The 22,468-nt window shown below is 44.4% G+C and overlaps 1 long non-coding RNA gene across 1 annotated transcript; it reads left to right on the forward strand.

Annotated features, from left to right (window-relative positions):
* Positions 1–1,745: 1,745 nt before the first annotated feature.
* On the forward strand, positions 1,746–20,162 carry LOC141107171 (uncharacterized). Its single transcript, XR_012235804.1, has 6 exons — positions 1,746–1,896; positions 12,355–12,420; positions 13,492–13,544; positions 17,046–17,312; positions 19,401–19,458; positions 20,104–20,162. It is a non-coding gene; the product is annotated as an uncharacterized lncRNA (long non-coding RNA).
* Positions 20,163–22,468: the final 2,306 nt, after the last annotated feature.

Genomic DNA, 22,468 nt, shown 5'->3' on the forward strand with positions numbered 1-22,468 from the left:
GGTTTTAGGTAAAATAGCGGGCGTGTCTTAAATGGGCGTGGCTCGAAAGGGGGTGTGCTTAGAGTCTAAGATGAATGAGGGATGGAGGGAGAAAGAAAGGACAGCAGGCCCAGATCCTACACCATAATAGAAATATGTGTATTCCAGAAAGTTTAACAAATCAACAGATAAAGATACTCCAAACACCTGGGATTAGCACTTTAATCATCCCAGCACCATGGTCGTTATGGTGTCAGGGTGATTGAATCGCATTATTTCTATTATTACATTGTAATATAAAATGAAATAATTCAACTCACCATAATGCAGAAACAGTGGAAGCCCCGAGCGTTTCACCTGCCACGTCGCCTGCCACCAGATGCCATCAGGTGCCCCCAGCAGAGTCCGTCCTTGCATCAGGTGCCTCCCCAGCAGAGTCTGTCTTTGCATCAGGTGCCCCCCCAGCAGAGTCCGTCCTTGGATCAAGTGCCCCCCCAGCAGAGTCCGTACTGGCATCAAGTGCCCCCCCAGCAGAGTCCGTCCTTGCATCAAGTGCCTCCCCAGCAGAGTCCGTCCTTGCATCAGGGGCCCCCAGCAGAGTCCGTCCTTGCATCAGGTGCCCCCTGCAGAGTCCGTCCTTGCATCAGGTGCCCCCAGCAGAGTCCATCCTTGCTTCAGTTGCCCCCAGCAGAGTCCGTCCTTGCATCAGGTGCCCCCAGCAGAGTCTGTCCTTGCATCAGGTGCCCCCAGCAGAGTTCGTCCTTACATCAGGTATCCACAGCAAAGTCCGTCCATGCACCAGGTGTCCCCAGCAGCAGTGGCGTAGCGTGGGTTGTCAGCCCACCGGTGCAAGGCAAGAAATTTGCGCCCCCTAACCTATGGACTTTTAGCACTCCCCGAGTCCCTTCCCTTCCTGCAATAGTACTTACCAGCCTGATTCCTACACTCACCACTACACTGACCTACCTATCCACTGCACTGACCTACCTGATTCCTATACTGACCAGTACATTGACCTACCTGTCCACTACACACTGTCCACTACACTACACTGATTACAACTACACTACACTGATTACAACTACACTGCACTGATTACTACACTATCCACTACATAGCCCATTACACTACACTACAATACCGAGCCGTGTTCAGAAGATGATACCTGCAGTGCATGAGGATGTGGGGCTGAGGAGTCTTACAAAAAGAGCCTTGTGAAAGGGGGGAGCCAGGAGCATCAGTGGAGCAGCCAGCCAGTGGAGCCCCAGTCCTTCCATCAGTGTCCCCGCTCGTCGGACACACGGGGGCGGAGGGCTGGCGGTGGCGGGTGGAGGCTGTGTTTAGTGGAGAGCAGGGAGGGGTCGCTAATCTCTGCAGCCAATAGGCTTCAGTGTACAATAGAATTCTCGCCTACAAATGCCCCTAATTATAGCAAGGCTCCACCTACATGCAAAAAAGTGTCCCTAAAATTTTTTTTACAATGTTGGCAACTATGCTTTGGTAAGCTCGGAAAAGACTGGGAAGTGGCGGGAGGGGGGCACCTTTCCCGCTGCCTCTAAAAGTGATTCCATGGTGAATCCGCTGATCGCTTTTATCATATGCCAAACTGCCCACAGAAAAAAAAGATACCGGGGTTATAGTAGCTAGCTGCTGCCATAACAACAGTATTTAACAAATATGGCGTAGTTCTGTGAGTCAGCTGATAGTGAAGTTATTAGTAAACATAAAGTATAGTCAGAAATAGGTTTGTCCTCACAGGCATTGAAAATAGGCCATTGGGTCGCATTTGTACCGCTTCCGGACTGCCTAACAACACCACTTACAATTGTTAAGACAGGGAGACGATGAAGGTATACACAAGGCAGCGTTAGAGTTGGTTCACGTCTCGGTGAGGAGGAAATAATGATCATTGCAGAGGTTGGTAGTTTGATTCTTTTTAACCACCTCTGTTTACTTCTATTGAAATGCACCACATGTGTGCCGTAAGTGCACTGTAAACACCTATGGCATTCACAGCATAGTTACATACTGTAGCTACATAGTTAGTCAGGTTGAAAAAAGACACAAGTCCATCTAGTTCAACCAAAAAAATATATATTTATACAATCCTATATACACAATCCTTCACCCACAGTTGATCCAGAGGAAGGCAAAAAAAAACAGCAAAGCATTCTCCAATTTGCTACAGCAGGGGAAAAAAATCCTTCCTGATCCCACAAGAGGCAATCGGATTTTCCCTGGATCAATTTTACCTATAAATGTTAGTATCCATTTATATTATGTACATTTAGGAAAGAATCCAGATCTAAAGCAATCTACTGAGCTTGCCAGAACCACCTCTGGAGGGAGTCTATTCCACATTTTCACAGCTTTTACTGTGAAGAAACCTTTCCGTATCTGGAGATGAAATCTTTTTTCCTTTAGACATAAAGAGTGTCCCCTTGTCCTCTGTATATTTAAAGTGATTGTAAGGGTAATTTTTAAAAAATAACAAACATATCATACTTACCTCCACCGTGCAGTTTGTTTTTCACAGAGTGGCCCCCGAACCTTGTCTTCTGGGGTCCCCCAGCGGCTCTTGCGGCTCTTTCCCGCATCAGATAACCCCCTCAGAGAAGCGCTCTCCCGGGGGATTACCTTGCGGACGCGCTCCATAGAGTCCATAGAGGCCGAATGTAGGACTTGGCCCTGCCCCCCAGCGCCTGTGTCATTGGATTTGATTGACAGCAGCGGGAGCCAATGGCTGCACTGCTATCAAGAGTCGGGAGCCCATGGAGGGAGAGACAGCACGTCCCCGCTGACTGAATGAAGGGGTTCAGGTAAGTAAAACGGGGGACTAAGGGGCCGGTGACTGCCAGGTGTTTTTTACCTTAATGCAAAAACGAACCTTTACAACCCCTTTAAGGTGCAGTTGCAACATGTCAAAAGTCATCATTGCCCAAAAAGTCATCATTGCCCATTTTAGCATCATAAAACTTTTTTTAAAATAATCTTACAGTGTGTTTGAGGAGTGTCTGTGCAATGCATCCGAAGCACTCATTAATGATCTAGGCTCATTCATTTGCATTAGAGCAGGGGTCTTCAAACTATGGCCCTCCAGTTGTTCAGGAACTACAATTCCCATCATGCCTTGTCATGCCTGTGAATGTCAGAGTTTTACAATGCCTCATGGGATGTGTAGTTCCACAACAGCTGGAGGGCCGTAGTTTGAAGATCCCTGCATTAGAGGCTGCCTTAATAACAACACCTGTGTGATCTGTGTAATAAACTTTGTTATATATTTTTTTACATTTTGGTGTATTGCTAGTAACTGCTCTGCACCTTAAAATCCTACCAAAACCTTTCCCCTGTTCACATATATTATTCAGGGATGTTGGTGCCATTTTCTTGACATTGTCACCTATCCATACAAACTACCATCCATAGGAACTGCAGTCTCTGACCGTCTCCTGCAGCATGTCCGCAGTCTCTGAGCCTCTCCTGCAGCATGTCCGCAGTCTCTGAGCCTCTCCTGTATCATGTCTGCAGTCTCTGAGCCTCTCCTGTAGCATGTCCGCAGTCTCCGAGCCTCTCCTGTAGCATGTCTGCAGTCTCTGAGCCTCTCCTGCAGCATGTCCGCAGTCTCTGAGCCTCTCCTGTAGCATGTCTGCAGTCTCCGAGCCTCTCCTGTAGCATGTGTATTAATGTGCCACATTACTTGCTCAATTATTTGGGATTGCTCCACTGCTCAGTAAGTGGTAATGATGAGCAGTAACCTGTAGCAACCAATCAGTGAACAGTAGTGATCTGCTGTAATCTCTAGCAACCAATCAGTGAGCGGTAATGATGTGCTGTAACCCAAAGCAGCCAGTGAGTTGTAGTGATGTGCTGTAATCTCTAGCAACCAATCAGTGAGCAGTAATAATGTGCTGTAACCTCTAGCAACCAATCGGCAAGCAGAAATGATGTGCTGTAACATCTAGCAACTAGTCAGTGAGTGGTAATCATCGGTTGTAACCTCTGGCAACCAATTGCAATCGCTTTGTGATCTGCTGCAGTAAACTGATTTTGAGTCTACCTGCTATTGTTTGTAGGTCTCAGAACTGAGAGGGGGCGCAAGAAAAGTTTTGCCCAGGGTCCAATCAATATTAAAGATGGCCCTGGTGGTGGGGGAGGGGAGGCTAAATTCACCTTCCCCTAAGTAGAGAAAAATCCTTGCAGGGCCCAGTCTGCTGTTGCCATTTAGAGGAGTAGCCCACCTTCTCTCATTTCTTCTAGTGCACTGAAAAACCACTAGGAAACTGCTAATCCTTTAGACACATTTAGAGTACAGTTGTGTTGCTAAATATTGATTTACCTATTCTCGTATTGATTTTTCTGCTATTGATATAGAGCTGCTTATATAGATATATTTGTTTACCTTTATTACCTGAGGGCAGTTCTGCTCTGCTTAGTAAACTGCACTTTAATTGTCATTTATGCAAGTTCTTAATTATAGTCAAATAATACACAAGCTTAATGTATTATAGTAAAGTTAGTCTGTAAAATAAGGTCTGTTTTGTTAGTTTATAGCAGTAGTTTGTTATTTTATAAACTTACAGCAGGCCGTGGCCATCTTAAGTGTGGGCATCTGAAGCCAGACTGTATTTCTTCCTGGATCTCATCCTTGCAGATCTCGCACATGCTCAGTGATGCTCAGTGCAGCACAAGCAGTGTAATAGGGTTCAGGTCAAGTTTCCATAGCAACGGCAGTGTCAGAGGAAGTTGCCGCTCCTTCCCAGAAGACATTGCAAACAGAAAATGATGCGATGGGCCACGGCCAGGGAGGAGGAAGTGAAAAATGAATACAGCAGATATACAGTAGGTGCTGAGAAAAAAAATATATATTCAATTCGATTACAGTGCACAGTTTAGTGAGGGATGCTGGAGTTGCAAAAGTGGGTGGAACTCCACTTTAAGGTGTCCTGTCACCTCTAAAATAAAGTCATGCTGCAAATAAGCTGTTCAGTCACAACAAGGCCTGCTTAAATGAGCTAAGCTCTTAGCGCTGCCTGAGCACAGCAGTGTTTAGGTCCCCTGTCCCTCAAAACTGGGGTAATGTGTGTACCCCCGAAGAAACTGCTTGGTAATTTTGGGTTCCCTGTTCTGCGCCTAAACTCCAAGAACACCCTTGGCCCCTCTGACACACCTGGTTTATTGAATCACTACAGACGCACATAGCAACACCAGCATATAACCTTTCCCGTTAGTGTAGGATCTAGGCAATAAAGGAACACAATTGCTTAGGCCCCTTTCACACTGTCACGCAATTTAGCCACAATTTCAGGGAATGCCTGTGTAAACTTGAGGTCTAACTCACATCAAAGTCAGACCAAAGTAGTACAGGGAGGACTACTTAGAAGTCAGTGCAACTTGAAGTCGCACAGATATGAATGGTACTCATTGGAAATCATGGAGTATGACTTGTCATGCGACTTTGCAGTCTCAAGTCGCAGGACAAGTCGCACAAGTGTTTTAGGGGCCTTAGTGGTAGACACTATTTGACTATAATTAAGAACTTGCATAAATGACAATTAAAGTGCAGTTTACTAAGCAGAGCAGAACTGCCCTCAGGTAATAAAGGTAAACAAATATATCTATATAAGCAGCTCTATATCAATAGCAGAAAAATCAATACGAGAATAGGTAAATCAATATTTAGCAACACAACTGTACTCTAAATGTGTCTAAAGGATTAGCAGTTTCCTAGTGGTTTTTCAGTGCACTAGAAGAAATGAGAGAAGGTGGGCTACTCCTCTAAATGGCAACAACAGACTGGGCCCTGCAAGGATTTTTCTCTACTTAGGGGAAGGTGAATTTAGCCTCCCCTCCCCCACCACCAGGGCCATCTTTAATATTGATTGGACCCTGGGCAAAACTTTTCTTGCACCCCCTCTCAGTTCTGAGACCTACAAACAATAGCAGGTAGACTCAAAATCAGTTTACTGCAGCAGATCACAAAGCGATTGCAATTGGTTGCCAGAGGTTACAACCGATGATTACCACTCACTGACTAGTTGCTAGAGGTTACAGCACATCATTTCTGCTTGCCGATTGGTTGCGAGAGGTTACAGCACATTATTATTGCTCACTGATTGGTTGCTAGAGATTACAGCACATCACTACAACTCACTGGCTGCTTTGGGTTACAGCACACCATTACCGGTCACTGATTGGTTGCTAGAGATTACAGCAGATCACTACTGTTCACTGATTGGTTGCTACAGGTTACTGCTCATCATTACCACTTACTGAGCAGTGGAGCAATCCCAAATAATTGAGCAAGTAATGTGGCACATTAATACACATGCTACAGGAGAGGCTCGGAGACTGCGGACATGCTACAGGAGAGGCTCAGAGACTGCGGACATGCTACAGGAGAGGCTCAGAGACTGCGGACATGCTGCAGGAGAGGCTCAGAGACTGCGGACATGCTGCAGGAGACGGTCAGAGACTGCAGTTCCTATGGATGGTAGTTTGTATGGATAGGTGACAATGTCAAGAAAATGGCACCAACATCCCTGAATAATATATGTGAACAGGGGAAAGGTTTTGGTAGGATTTTAAGGTGCAGAGCAGTTACTAGCAATAGACCAAAATGTAAAAAAATATATAACAAAGTTTATTACACAGAATACAGTTTAAAAAGTATTTGGCTATACATATGCTATGCAGAGATAGAGACACATCTAACAAACTGATGGAACAAATGGTCAACAGTAACATGGAATGACATATCTCGACATGTTTTGCCTTTTAGGGCTTCCTCAGGGGATGTTTATTGAGAAGTAGATGCGATACTGCATAGAACAAAGTACAGTTAAAAACAGTACAAAAATTATAACACAAATAAACACAATAAATATGCTGCTGACCTCCCTGCCCAATGCTCATCGGCCATCCAACAAAGATGTTTTTACCTGCGGCTTGATGTTGAGCCAAATGAGAAAGATGAGCAGCATACACAAAGACGCCAACCGAGCCCCAGGGACAGGGCCAAGAGACCGGTCTCTGTCTAGTGAGGAAAAAGTGTGAATAAAAGACCATGTATATATGGTATGAGAGGAGGGGGAGGAGGAGGAGGAGGGGGGGGAGTGAGAAGGAAAGAAAGTGAGAGGAAGGGAGGGGGGGTTGTGTAAAGGGAGAAAAAGATGGAGGGGAAAAATGGGGGGGGAGAAATGGAAGGAAGGGGAAGGAAGAGGAAGGGGATGGATAAGGGAAGGAAGGTAGGGGAAAGAAAGGAAGGGATGGGGGGAGGAATGGGTGGGGGGAGGAAAGAAGACGGGGGGAAGAAGGGAAGGGAGGGGGGAAAGGGGGAAAAAAGCGGAGAGGGAAAAGAGGTGGGGGGGTGTGGGGGAAGAGAAAGTGGGGAGGGGAGGATAAAAGTGATGTGGAAAAGGGACGGAATGAAAGGGGGGGGGGGTGAGGGGATGGTGAAGGAATAAGGCTTGGAAATCCCTCTAGGGGTTGAAGGGGAGGGGACAGGTAATCTGGCCGTTAGGAATGTTAATAAACTGCAGGATTACAGAAAGGGTTTGAAACTAACAGTTTCATTGAGACCAGGGCATATCATGGCCTTGAGGCCATGTATCCACCTGGTCCCAAGCTGTAGTAGGGCACGGTCCACACTACCTCCTCTGGCATTCAGAGGTAGATGGTCAAGAGCAGAGAAGACCAGATGGCTTGAGATCAGATGGATACATGGCTTCAAGGCCATGATATACCCTGGCCTCAATGAAACTGTTAGTTTCAAACCCTTTCTGTAATCTTGCGGTTTATTAACATTCTTAACAGCCAGATTACCTGTCCCTGACCCTCTCTGCTACCTTTTCAGTTTGTTCGCTTGAATGGAATTCCGTCGAAGTTCCGTCGGAGAAACCGTCTGAGTTTATTACGATGGCTAAACCGGTCATGTGTACGCGGCATATGAGTTAGTACCACTTCAAACTTGTGTGATGCGGGAACCCTGCGAATCCACTGTGAGTTCCCGCATCACACCTTCACACTGCCATATGCGAACTGCTGGGAGTATCAATACAATGTTAATGCCACCCCCATTTCAGTTTGCATATCGCACTGCGAACTGACAGTTCAGACATGAATCGCATCACATGGGTGTGAACACCCATGCGATCCGATTCTGTTGCGTACCAAAAAAAGGGTCCTGTGCGAGTTTGATCCGAATGCGATGTGAATTCAGCCATACTATCTGTATGGCTGAAATCGCATCATACAGACATTTCATTTGATTTGCATTGCAATCTCACAGAGCGCACTAATGTTAACCGGCACTTAATGCACCTGTGACAAACCGTCTTCTTTTTTTTTCTTTTTTTTTTCTTTTTCCAATTCTGTAAACCATGAGCTTCGGTTCGCACTGATGTGATGCGGGAAATGCACAAGATTTGCCACGTTTTCCAGCATCACATTGCACTGCATAGCAATTGCACAGTGTCCATGCGATCTGCTGTGGGTGTCAATGTTAGATTAACAACACCTGAAACAGTTCACAAAACATAGTGTGATTGCCATAACTGCATCGCATGGGTGCACGCGAACACCTATGCAATGCGATTCAAATTCGGAAAACAAAAGGGTCCTGCACCATTTTGGGGCAGATGCGATTTGAGCCATACATTGGCTCAAATCGCACTGCACAGACATAGCATGTGATGTACACAGGCATGCTGTGGGAATCACATGCGGTGTTTAGCATGCGCCAGTGTGAACCCAGGCTCGAACAAAAACTTTTTGACCTGTTTCATTAGGGTAATGCAAAACACAAACTGGGAAATAAGGAGTTAAAGTTTAGGCTGTAAAAAAGGGGGGAGAAAGTTATTGGTTTATCTAACCCTGTTTTGGTGCACTTCGGAAGAATTTTGCTTGCTATATCATGTGATACTGATTTTATGATGTTATATATACACTGTATTACCATTGTACCATTGTTACATGTTGTATCTGTTATACTCTACTGTATCCTTTTGCAATCAATAAAATTCCAAAAATGTCCACCATTTTACTTTTTGGCTACCACATGCCTCATATAAAGTCCCACCCCCTAGCTTTCTCCCCCCTTTTTGATGCATGACAGGGATGGAAATATGCGGCCTTACCAGGCCACGTTTTCATTTAAAGTCCCAAGGGATGGAACAATTGGCCTTACCAGGTCATAGGTTCATCTAAAGTCCCTAAACCCCAATTTTTATCCAATATTAGATATAGGGATGGAAGCACGTGGTTAGGCTTCAACTTATCAACTGCATTACCTTCCTTGCAACCTTTCATTCTATGATAATTCTCTTTGATCCGTTTAAAAATATTCCATCTGTAGTTATCCTGCTATTTATCTGTCTTTATAATTTACAATTCTTAATTTACTTTATTTTACCTTTCACTACTTTTCTCTATTGTTATCCCATACTCTTTCAAGGTATTTTGGCTATGCTCTGGTCCGCTCATGGGGGCGGTGTGAACTAGGCTGGGCTGCCTGCCGCCCGTGTTGTTCTCCTTGTCCGGGAGCTGTGATGCGTCTGGCGGGCCTCCTCCCACCTCTGGCTCCTTCCATGCCTGAGGGGGCGTGGGCACCGCCACTGCGCGTCAACGTCACGGACCCCACACTGGACATCCGGCGCTCTGGAGGCGTCTGTGGCGTCCATGCTTGCGGTTGCCACGTTCGCGAGCAGATTGGGGGATGTTTGGTGGCGTTGGGTCAGGCACTGGCCACCGGATCCTTCCCACCCCCTTCCTCCCCCCCGTTCTGCTGCGCTGGCGTGACGTCGGCGGCGTCATCGCCGCGGCCCCTATATAGGCATCTCTTGGTATGGTTCTCTCGTTCATTCCATTTCAGCACTTTGGCTGTCATCCTTCACTTAGGTTCCCAACCTGGTTCTCCTCATTCACTTTCCTACACTTGCCTTTGTATATAGTCTCACAATGGTCTACTCTCCATCCTAGGTTGCCCTGTGTTTCACTGCCTGCCTTGGTCGATGCCTGTTAGGGGGCTTCGGACGAGATGTCTGCCACGGCTCCCGGTTGGGAGCACTTGTTCGGACGGCCCTTGGTGCCCGGCATCACACCGCTAACATACGAACCACAGTAAGTCATCAGGCCTTTGGTTTAGGGGTTCCCACCCCACCACTGTAAACTTTGCATATATTTTACCAACTAGTTCATCTTTCTTACTTATAGACACATCTTGTGCTTGCTCCTGACGAGTGGCCCTCTAGCCATGAAAGAGCTGCCATACGCCATGTTCTCAATTTACATTACCTGGATACCAAGTTTACCCTTAATACCCTTTCTTTGGACCAATGAGGTCATAGACTCTGCAAGTATTATTATGCGTTATTGGTCTATCTAACCCTGTTTTGGTGCACTCCGGAAGAAGTTTGCTTGCTATATCATGTGATACTGATTTTATGATGTTATATATACTGTATTACCATTGTACCATTGTTACATGTTGTATCTGTTATACTCTACTGTATCCTTTTGCAATCAATAAAATTTAAAAAATGTCCACCATTTTACTTTTTGGCTACCATGTGCCTCATATAAAGTCCCACCCCCTAGCTTTCTCCCCCCTTTTTGATGCATGACAGGGATGAAAATATGCGGCCTTACCAGGCCACATTTTCATTTAAAGTCCCAAGGGATGGAACAATTGGCCTTAACAGGTCATAAGTTCATCTAAAGTCCCTAAACCCCAATTTTTATCCAAAGTTTAGGTTGCGTCAGCTGACCTTTTAGGTTTCTAGTTCAACATGACTTTTTTTTTTTTGTTACTTTTATTTTACATTTTAATTCCCATTCTCTGCACCTGTCCAGGAATAGTGACACATCTGGGCACTGATTTCAAAAGAAAAGGTGTTTTTAAACCTTTCTGAAAGTTTGTGAGTTATGTCCGTTTGGTTCTGATACAAATAAAGTTAGGTAAGGAAAAAAAAAGTCTGATTACCCATAAATACCCTCACCTGTGCACAGGTGGCTTCAAACAGGCAAGCCATTGCACTGCCTAGATCATCCTTTCTCTGCCTTTTAACTTCAGGGATTGGCAGCGCGCCCCCCCCCCCCCCCTTATGGTGAATGTGTGGGAAGCATGCTTCCCCTCCCCCTTATTGTGAATGTGTGAAAAGCATGCCCCCCCCCCCCATTGTGAATTTGTAGGAAGCATACTCCCCCCCCCCCCATTGTGAATTTGTGGGAAATATGCTTCCCCCGTATTGTGAATGTGTGGGAAGCATGCATCCCCTCCCCATTGTGAATTTGTGGGAAGCAGCCCCCCCAGTGTGAATTTGTGGGAAGCAGCCCCCCCAGTGTGAATTTGTGGGAAGCAGCCCCCCCATTGTGAATTTGTGGGAAGCACGCTCCCCCCCCCCACCCACTATTGTGAATGTGTGGGAAGCACGCTTCTCCCCCCCCCCCTCCATTGTGAATGTGTGGGAAGCCCTTTTTCTCCCCCACCCCCTATTGTGAATATGTGGGAAGCACGCTCCCCTCCCGCTATTATGAATGTGTGGGAAGCATGCCTCTCCCCTATTGTAAATTTGTGGGAAGCAACCTTATCTTAGCAACTAATCAGCCACTTAACATGAAAATGTGACCAGACTCCCACCCTCCTGTACCTCCTGCTGTCTGAAGTAGGACTGGTAGCATTGACGTAAGGGGAAGGATCTGTGATGGCTGCTGGCCAGTAAGGATGAGCTCAGGCGTATTCACAACCCGCACATGCAGAGCCCGCCAGGAAGTCGACACTGCACATCGCTAATCACAGGCAGTGAGACATTTCTCGATCTCTGCAGCTGTAAATTGGGAAAATGTCTCGCTGCCTGCAATTATCGTGGTGCAGTGCTGACTTCATGGCGGGCTCTGCATGTGTGGGTTGCAAACACGCCTGAGCTCATCCTTACTGGCCAGCCCAATATAATAGGCTAAGCTGCAGGTGTCTTTATCTGCAATATCGTGCAGGTGTGGCAGTGGTTATTCCTTTGTGTTACAAGGCTGTGTACGCATGACCCAAAGTGCAACATTGCTGCTTATTTTGCCTTTTGAATGCATTAACTTTTCATTCTTGATAGAGCAATATTTGTATGTGAAATGAATTGATGTATGACAATGCTAGTTGCTGGGCTGTCATGCTGGTGTTCTTTAAATCCAGTCAAGTATGCAGATTGGGGCTTTTATCCAAGATCTGTATACTTGACAGGGGGTGAGTGACAACAAGCTCTAGGAAGCCAGCATTGTCAGTAGGTCAGCGATGCTAGAGCCCACATTTCTCATAAGTTTATGGTAGCTATTTTGATATATGCATTCAATTTCAGTGGGTATGATGCCATTTTTTGTTTTGTTCTTTAGCTCCTACTGGGAATGGAAAGCTCAAAGCAATGTGGAATTTCCTCTGTGGCCCTGCAGTGTCAAATGGTAGGTTCCCATACAAACACTTGGAAGTTGTTTGGGTTTAGCCACACATTTATGTGGACTCAGTGTTAAATTGCTAATTGAGTTATGAACTGTTATCATAACTCATGGGCTTGGGTTTAACCACTTGTTGGTGGTCTCCAGGTTCTGGGGTCTAGGAGTGAAAAGTCCTAGTTCAGTTTGAAATCTCTAGCACTCCTGGGCTGGCTGACTGAGCCTTCCTTGTAGTTCGGTTTAGACAGTGTCGCTTGCCCCACCGTGTCATACCGAGACACCTGGTTGGTTTCTTTCACTCTCCTCTGGGGTCTTTCTGCAAAGGAGATGGACTGCCACTAGGCTTTTAACTCTCTGATCCCTCTTGGGAAGTCTACAGAGAGCTTGGGCCCTGGGTCTCGCTCTCTGGAAGTAAAGGGCCTGCTGTTCTTAGATGGTCTGAACTTTCTATTTTGAATGGTGTTTGGCTAACTGGCTGGTCGATGGGCTTCTCTGTAGCAGAGGACTTGGAGACTGGGTCGATCCTGGTCCTTGCTGGATCGGGGGGGGGGGGGTGGGCAGTGCCCAGTCCTTTGTGAAGGTGGGGGCTAGGACTGAATTCAGTCTTTTTGCCCTCTGCTGCAGTGCAGCTTGGAAGCTGGTCTAGGAGGTCAATCATGGTCATCATAGGAATGGGAGGGTTACCTTTGATTGCACATCCTTTCTTCCTCGGAATACAGTGTCGGTCTTGGAATGGTTCTTGGTCTTTCTTGGTTAGAGTATGAGGGCACCATGCTAGAGTCAACAGATACTTTGGCCAGACCAACACTGGCACTCTATTCTTGGGTCAGACTTTTTGGTATTGGGTTAGATACCTTATCATCTTAGGGGGTTAAGGGTCTGGCACGTACCATTCCCACAAAATGGCAACACTTCAACATTTTCATTGGCTAAATTCACTCAAAGATATCTCATTATGAAACTTTTCTGCTTTGTTAATGTATTTAAATGCTTACAAAATATAAAGTTATTTTATAATTACAAATTATAAATTGTGTTTATGGGGTTCTAATGCCTACTTTTTATTTTGTATCTGGTGAGGTGCCCATCAAGGCTGAACTATGGCAACACTGCGAACAGATGACAAATTAAAGGTATGTATTAAATTTGGCTTCTAAATGCAGTAATCTATTGGACAGTTTAAGTGAAATGTGTTTTTATACAGCGTTTAGGTACCAAATCCAGGTATCTTATAATTTTTTTTTCCCCTTTCCATGATTAATTAGTAGAAGTCTATCCTGAAGCAGTTCCTCAAATTAGCTGGGTTACAATAAACCATTGGTCTCACTGGGGCCAGATGTGATCCTTTGCTTGCCTTATCTGGGCCTTGAGGCATAATTCCTGCCACTGACAAACAATGGGGCAGTATTCCTTCCACTCACAAACATGGGGCACCATTTCTCCCCGACACCAACTATTTCTCCTATAATACCTAAAGATTTGGCATGGTTTTTGCTCGGTGGGCAAATTTCAGCCACCCTAGATTCTCAAGGACAGTAAATTGACCTTGTAGAAAGTTTGAAGTCCCCTGCGGTAGACCTTTTAATTGCTAGGTAGGAAAGGTTGCTGCAATTTTTCTAATTGATGGCACAGGGAAACACCACACTAATGTGCTTTAACATATATATTGATATATGAAAAGGTGACCCGGACTCCCACTCGCCTGTGCCTTCTGTCCTGTTTGAAGTAGGACTGGCAACACTGATGTAAGGGGAAGGATCTGTGATGGCAGCTGGCCAACCCAATATAAGAGGCCAAGCTTCATGTGTCCTTATCTGCAATATCATGCAGGTGTGGCAGTGGTTATTGCTGTGTTGCAAGTCTGTGTACGAATGACTCAAAGCGCAAAATTGCTGCTTATTTTGCCTTTGAATGTGTTAACTTTTCATTCTTGATAAAGCAATATCCGTATATGAAATGACAATGCTAGTTGCCTGGCTGTCATGTTGGTGTTCTTTAAATCCAGAAGTATGCAGATTGGGGGCTTTTATCCAAGATCTGCATACCTGATGGGGTAAGTGACAGCAAGATCTAGGAAACCAGCCTTTTCAGTAGGTCAGCAATGCTAGAGCCCACATTTCTCATAGCCATTTTGATATCTGCATTCAATTTCAGTGGGCATGATGCCATCCATTTTGTTTGTGTGGGTTTTTTTGTAGTTCCTACTGAGAATGAAAAGCTCAAAGCAATGTATCTCTTCTGTGGGCCTGGTAGGTTCCCATAAAAACACTTGGGAGTTGTGAGCTTTTATCATAACCCCTGTTTAGGTTTAGCCACACATTTTTGTGGACCCAGTGTTAAACTGCTGCATAAGTTATGAACTGTTATCATAACTCACGTGCTTGAGTTTAACCACTTGTTGGTGGTCACCGGGTTCTGGGGTCTAGGAGTGAAAAGTCCTAGTTCAGTTTGAAATATCTAGAGGAGATTGAGCTCCTAGGCTGCCGATTGAGCCTTCCTTGCAATTCGGGTTAGACAGTGTTGCTTGCCCCTCGTTATACCGGAAAACTCAGTTGTCTTTCACTCTCCAGAAGGTTACTGGGAGTTCTTTCTGCCAAGGAGATGGATGACTGTGCTAGGCTTTAACTCTCTTGGGAAGTCTACGGAGAGCTTGGGCCCTGGGTCTCGTTCTCTGGAAGAAAAGGGTCTGATGTTCTTAGACTGTCTGAACTGTTGATGGGCTTCTCTGTAACGGAGGACTTGGAGATTGAGTCAATCCCAGTCCTTGCTGAATTGGGGGGTGAGTGTCCAGTCCTTCGCGAAGGTCGGGGCTAGGACAGATTTAGTCTTTTTGCCCTCTGCTGCAGTGTGGCTTGGAAGTTGGTCTAGGAGGTCAATCGTGCCTCATCATGGGAATGGGAGGGTTATCTTTGACTGCACATCTTTTCTTCCTGTGAATACAGTGTCAGTCTTGGAATGGTTCTCTGTCTTTCTTGGTTAGAGTATGAGGGCACGATGCTAGAGTCAACAGATACTTTGGCCAGACCAACACTGGCACTCTATTCTTGGGTCAGACTTTTTGGTATTGGGTTAGATACCTTATCCTCTTAAAGGGAGAAGGGTCTGGCAGCACATGCCATTCCCACAAAATGGTAACCTTTCAACATTTTCATTGGCTAACTTCAATCAAAGGTTTAAATTGTCGTTTTGAAATATCTTATTATGAAGCTTTACTGCTTGTTTACACTTAAAGCAGTGGGCAGACATCCGCAAAAATTAAAAGCCAGCAGCTGCACATACTGCAGCTGCTGACTTTTTTAATAATCGGACACTTGCCTGTCCCGGAATCCAGCGATGTCAGCACCACAGCTGATGTTTCAATCAGCTGTCAGGTGCATGCCGCCTCCATTGCAAGTAAGGGAACCCGGTGGGAACCCTACTGCACATTCGCACATTCTCAACTCCTCTCTCCTACTGGCCCAGAGGCTGGGGAAGGAGGAGGGAGCCGAGCGGTGACGATACCTGTGGCTGAGGCTTCCGGAAGGGGGAATAGGATGCCTGTATTAGAAAGGAGTACAACGAGTGGAAGTTCCACTTTGCGGTGGAACTCCACTTTAATTAAAATTAAATTTGCTTCTCCTTTCACCTCTGTTACCATACGGAAATTATTTAAATTGTCGTCAATTAAATGCTTCTATTATGATGCTTTACTGCTTGTTTACACTTAATGAAAACTTACTTTTGCTGCAACTTTCACCTCTGAAACTGTTGTGGTCACCATACTGAAATAAATGCACCTCTTGTGGCTTTATTGGAGGCAATAAGGTCTGCTTTATTTGCTGCCTTTGCGTTTCTAGTGTCTGTTTTAAAAGACTGAACTGTCTACTGCAAGTTTGGTAAGTAGGTAACGCGTTTATATCTAAAGTACTTACAAAATGGTTTATAAATTGGATGCATTAAGGTGAAAAAACGCAAACCTTTACGACCCCTTTAACACTACTAGAAAGTCTATCCTGAAAGCAGTTCCTCAAACTAGTTGGGTTACAATAGACCAGTGGTCTCACTGCAGCCAGATGTGCTCCTTTGCTTGCCTTATCTGGGCCTTGGGGCATAATTCCTGCCACTGACAAAGACAGTATCTCTTCCACTCAAACATGGGGCATTATTTCTCCCATGAAACCAACTATTTCTCCCCTAATACCTAATGATTTGGCATGGTTTATGCTCATTGGGCACATTCCAGCCCCCTTAGATTCTCTAGGTCAATTTACTGTAATTTTACAAAGTTTGGAGACCCCTGCTGTAGACATTTATTGCTTGGGTATGAAAGGTTGCTGCAATTGCATTAACAGATATTGCTACAATAGCCAGCTATAACTTCAGTCTTAGTAAAACTAATCTGTATAGGAATAAAAACCTAAAGAAAACTAATGCAGCCACCACCTCCTAAAAAAATATTGGTGAGCTTAAATTTTTTTTTTTTACTTTAGTATGGCACCACACTCCCTGTGTGCAGTTCTGTAGGAGCCAGATAAATTTAGGTGCCAGTGTTTTAAACTTACAAAGCTTATGGGTGGAACATGTAACGTGTTCCTGAAGGTGAGTTTATCCTTTTTAACCCTTTCATAGCCAAAGCAGTTTGTATTTTTGTACAGGTTAAAATGTGTTAAAGCCTGAAGATTACATAACCCCCAACCAACCAGGTGGAGGTGCGGGTCGTCCCAGGAGCTCTGTGCAGTACTTTTCATATAGTGGATATCCAGTGGGGACCTTTATTACATCAAGGGACAGGGAGTCCCCATCTCCTTGTATGCAAGTAGCTCCTGTGGATTGGGACACGTGGAAGGATACTGGCACCCATATAACCGGAGAGACAGGATTAACATCATACGCTCGTACCCCTGCAGGGGTGGAGTGCTCCGGTGAGTGTAACCACATTGGGGGGTGATTACCAGTGATTACAGCATGGTTCTTGACCACCAAAGAAGAAGTTTCTGCACAATTTCTACGGGGTTTTGCTGCACGGCACATTATACTACTGTTATGAACACTTTGCAACAAACAGTATATGGGATTATCTTTGATACATTGTTGCGGTTTTTACACATTATTAATGATTTACTATTTTAAATGGTTTTTTGCACATCAATGCACAATGGTTTGATAACCACAGTTTTTGGCACTTGTCACTTTATATTTATTAATTAGTAGATTTATATATGTTATGCAATGATGATGATTTAAAATTTGTGTTGTTGTTTACACATATAGTAGCAAATTCCCTTTATCACTTAATAAGGATTTTTTACTAATATAGAGATACATTGATTTTTGGGAGTTTTGTATTATAACAAATTTCTTCACTTTTAACAAGCAATTATATTACACATTTGAGCACTTGTTTAATTTACAGCCACACCCTTTGCTCTAACACAGCGCCACTCCCTATATTTTGACTTTCAATTTGTTTGGGGGATCACTTAGGTGTCCCCTTCTTACATAGGGGGGCTGCAGATGTAAATCAGTCTGTAAGCGCGGATCTGTCGTTATATTTAGTTTTCACCAGTTATAAGCTTTTGTTCTAACTCTTGGCTTGGGTTAGCCTCACAAACTGTGTGGACCCACAAATTCATTTAGGATGATAGTCTAGCTTGGTTTGCTAGGTTTCACCAGAGTTCTGATCTTTTGTTCTAACTGTTGGCTTGGGTTAGCCACACACTTGTGTGGACCCACAAATGAATTTAGGAGGATAGTCTAGCTTGGTTTGCTAGGTTTCACCAGAGTTATGAGCTTTTAATCATAACTCTATCATAACCTTTGGATTTTGGGGTCTAAGAGCAAAGTTCTTGCTCAGTCAGATGTCCCTGGGTAGAAAATTGCTCCTGGGTTGTGGGTTGAGCTTTGTTGGGGCGGGGCACTGTGACACTGCTACTTCAGACTCTGTTTCTAGGAGCTTTTTCTGCCATATACAGGGATAGATGGCTGAGCATTTATTTTACTCTAAAACCTCTTGGGAAAGTCTCCAGAGAGCCCCTGCTCTCCAAGTAAAAGGGTCTGCTGTTCTGAGACTGTCTTGCCTTTCCTATTATGAGCTGTGATTGGGAAAGTGGGCTGGTCGATGGGCTTCTCTGTAGTGGAGGACTTGGAGACTGGGTCAGTCTCAGTCCTTGCTGGATTGGGGGGGCGAGTGCCTAGTCCTTCATGAAGGTCGGTTCTAGGGCTGATTCAGTCTTTGTGCCCTCTGCTGCAGTGCGGCTTGGAAGTTGGTCTAGGGGCTCAATCATGGCTCATGATGGGAATGGGAGGATTCTTTGACTGCACGTTCTTTCTTCCTGGGAATACAGAGTGTTGATTTGGAATGCTCCTTGGTGTTTCTTGGTTGGAGTATGAGGGCACCATACTAGAGTCAACAAATACTTTGGACCAGGCCAACATCAATACTCTTATTCTTGGATCAGACTTTTTGGTATAGTGTTTAGAATACTTATGCCCTTAAGGGAAAAGGGTCTAACACATGCCATTCCCATTTAACACAAATAGGTTTAAATGGTTGGTTTTACTGTTAAGCTCCACTAAGGCAGTTTAACAGATTGCACATTATTTTGTTCTCAGGGCACTTTAGCCCCATGTAGAGTATTTTCTTGTAGAGCCCTGAAGCCCATTCTAGTGGTGTTTATATACAATGGCCGTGATTCCCCTTTGCTGGTCATTTTATGCCTGCCCCGGTGCAGTGAAGAATGCTAATTATTTTCTGTTGGTTGTAGGCTTTGGTCCCATTAGCGCAGCATCATTTTTTTCTGTTAGACCCTAGAGCAGTTAAAGGGATTTTAAAAATATTGGTTGATTCACTGCTGGTTCTTCAAGAGCCCAGCCAGGAATGCATTTTATGGTTTTGCAATGTCTGATTGTCACATCCATGTGAACTGGGCCTTACAGTGGAGTTGATGTGTTAACTTGTTTTAAAGGCCTTTTATCCTTTGTGTTTTTAATGGTACCTCCATTTCATTCAGATGGCTGGCTGAGCAACTCTGCTAGGTTCTGGCAAGATACTGCTGATGTGGGAAATTGGTAAGCATCCATACATAATATTTCTAGGAAATCTTTTTGTAAGGGGTACAATGGTAAATACGTGAAGGGTTTATTCCTTTGATCTGTCCTTTAGACAATGCTTATTATAAGCTTAACAAAAGCAATGGGGGGGGGGAGAATAGACAGAAAAAGAGGGTTGTGTTTTTATTTTTGTCAAGTGTCTGGTCCACATGCTCTCTTTCATTCAGAATCTTTTTCTAAATACTCAATACTAGCTTTCTGCAGTTCATTTATGGACACCCTATGGCTGGAAATGGATTGCATACAGACTATTGAAGGACTGAGCCAACATTGGCACTATTCAATTTCCATCCAGCATCGGGTATAATTAAACTTTTTACACTTTCACTATCCTTTATTAGTTAATGGAGATGTCCAGGAACTCTGTTTGGTACAGTGTATATTCAGACCCTTCCTAAACATCACAAAGCAGGGAGAGCATGTAGGAATTTTTAAGAAAGTTGGGTGCTTTTAAATATTACTGGCTTCACCTTCCTAAGCTATGTTAATGGCAACATTTAATAATTCTGAAAGTAGGTGTAATGCGAATATGGCTGGAAATATACTTTAAAGACTTGGCTTGGAAATGTTTTGTATCTAACCCTATACCTTTCCTCTTTTTAGCTGCTGTCTCCATTCTGCTCACCTATACTTGGAGTGTTTGTATGCAAGCAAGGCCGAGGCGTCCCAGAGACGTCATTTTTATCACTTAGCCTGATTTTACTTGCTTTTTATTTTTTCTGTGGTTGCTTTAGGCCAGTGATGGTGAACCTTGGCACATCAGATGTTTTTGGAACTACATTTCCCATGATGCTCATGCACTTTGCAGTGTAGTTGAGCATCATGTGAAATGTAGTTCAAAAACATCTGCGGTGCAAAGGTTCCCCATCACTGCATTAGGCAGATGCCTTTCCGATTCCTTAAAGGGCCAGCCTCTTACCATTGTAATGCGGCATAAAAACCATTATACGTGGCTAAATAAATGTTGACATGATTTACCATGAGAAATGTCTTCAATCCTTTCTTTACGATGTGTTTTTAACTAGATGGTGGTGGGCAGTGTGCTTGCACTTAGATTGAATTACCATTTAATCGGAATACTATAGACAATTCAGGGGGCAAAGAACCTCCTCACTGCTTCTTTCTGGGCTCCTGCGACACTGAAAGGAGTTGGTGACTCTGGACTTCTGATGTCACAACCTCTGACTCAGATAATCAGAGGAAGCTTTGTATGCATTGCTAGAATATGTCACTTTCTCTGATTGGCTGAGCGCCGATTAGATACTGTAGTACAGGGATATGCAATTAGCGGACCTCCAGCTGTTGCAAAACTACAAGCCCCATCATGCCTCTCCCTCTGGGTGTCCTGTTCGTGGCTGTCAGAGTCTTGCTATGCCTCATGGAACTTGTAGTTCTGCAACAGCTGAAGGTCCGCTAATTGCATATCCCTGCTCTAGTATGTTCCGGGTATGAGAGGAAGTCTCGGCTCCAACCAGGAACAGTGTGGTATGCTGGATGTAGCTTTATACCGCATATCCAGAGAATGAGTATTCCTAAAAAGGACTTTAGAGGCATTGGTATCTATACAAAAAGTATTGAAACGTAATTAAAGTGTAGCAAAGATATTTAACAAAACATGTTGAAAACATGATGGTTAAGACAGCAAAAAATTGGAATGTATACAAGTCTGTGTATATGGACACCAATATTACAGGGGTGAAGGATTACATTTTACTGTGTGCTGTAATATTGGTGTCCATATACAAAGATTTGTATACCTTTTTGGGGATACTCATTTTTTGTTCATGATATTTTGGATGTTGCATTGTATCTATGAGAAGCCATTCACCCACCACCCTTTTTTGTGTACATCCAAAGAGGGACAGTTTGATTGGGCCAGCTTAGCCCAAACAAACTATGTAAAATGTTTCAAAAGCTTCAAAATTCTTTGCAATGGGCCTGTGTCCACACTGCAAGGGTTCATTGCTTTTCTTTTGTCTAGAGAAGAAAAACACTTTCACTTTATCTGATCCTCCACTCCCTCGGCAGATGGCACTCTCCTACGTTCCAGTGGTGGACTGTCCAAATGCGTCATCACGTCCATTGCAGGCCTATAAACCCTGCTTTGGTCATGATGTCAGGATCCTAGACAGCATGAGAGAGAAAGAGCTGTGGGGACTGATCTAAATACTGGAGGAGCACAAGATTAGGAATGTAAATTTTTCTCTAGTCCTCTTCCAGGACGGCACAAACTCATCTATGTGGTCTTTTATTAAACTCTAGTATCTTTAAACTATAGAAGTTTAATAGGTTTATAGTTACATGGTAAAGACTTACATAGTTACATAGTAGGTGAGGTTGAAAAAAGACACAAGTCCATCAAGTCCAACCTATGTGTGTGATTATGTGTCAGTATTACATTGTATATCCCTGTATATTGCGGTCATTCAGGTGATTATCTAATAGTTTGCTGAAATCTATGATCTGTGGAAAACTCATCCAGGCGGTGTGAGAGTGGGAGGGACTGAACCGGGAACGGAACCCGCTCAGAAGTCTCCCCTGTCCCCCGTCAAAGCGATCGCACAGCGATCAAGGGCAGAAAGACCCAGGACCCAATAAAAGATCCATGAAAGGCATGGTCCCTACATGGTTGCATATCCTGCGGTGAAGGTGAACTAACGAGACTGAGCTGATCACTCAATCTGAAGCCGAATCAAACTGACAACAAAGAATGCGAGTGGGAGGTGGAATGATGTTTTACCTGTGAGGATTGGACATACATCATTGCATCCTGAGTGAGCCCAGGAGTGGCCCCAATGCGTGTTTTGACACTGTTTAACTACCGTGTCACACGAATAGAGGTGAGCGCAAGCACAAGTGGGGGATCACGGGAGAGCACATCCAGCTTGTTGTGATTTGGACACTTTTCAGGAGAAGCTTGATGAACACTTAATTCATGGACACTGTTTTCTTGCACTTCTTTGTTTCA

This window comes from Aquarana catesbeiana, linkage group LG09 (assembly GCF_042186555.1).
Source record: "Aquarana catesbeiana isolate 2022-GZ linkage group LG09, ASM4218655v1, whole genome shotgun sequence".
Classification (NCBI taxonomy): Eukaryota; Metazoa; Chordata; class Amphibia; order Anura; family Ranidae; genus Aquarana; species Aquarana catesbeiana.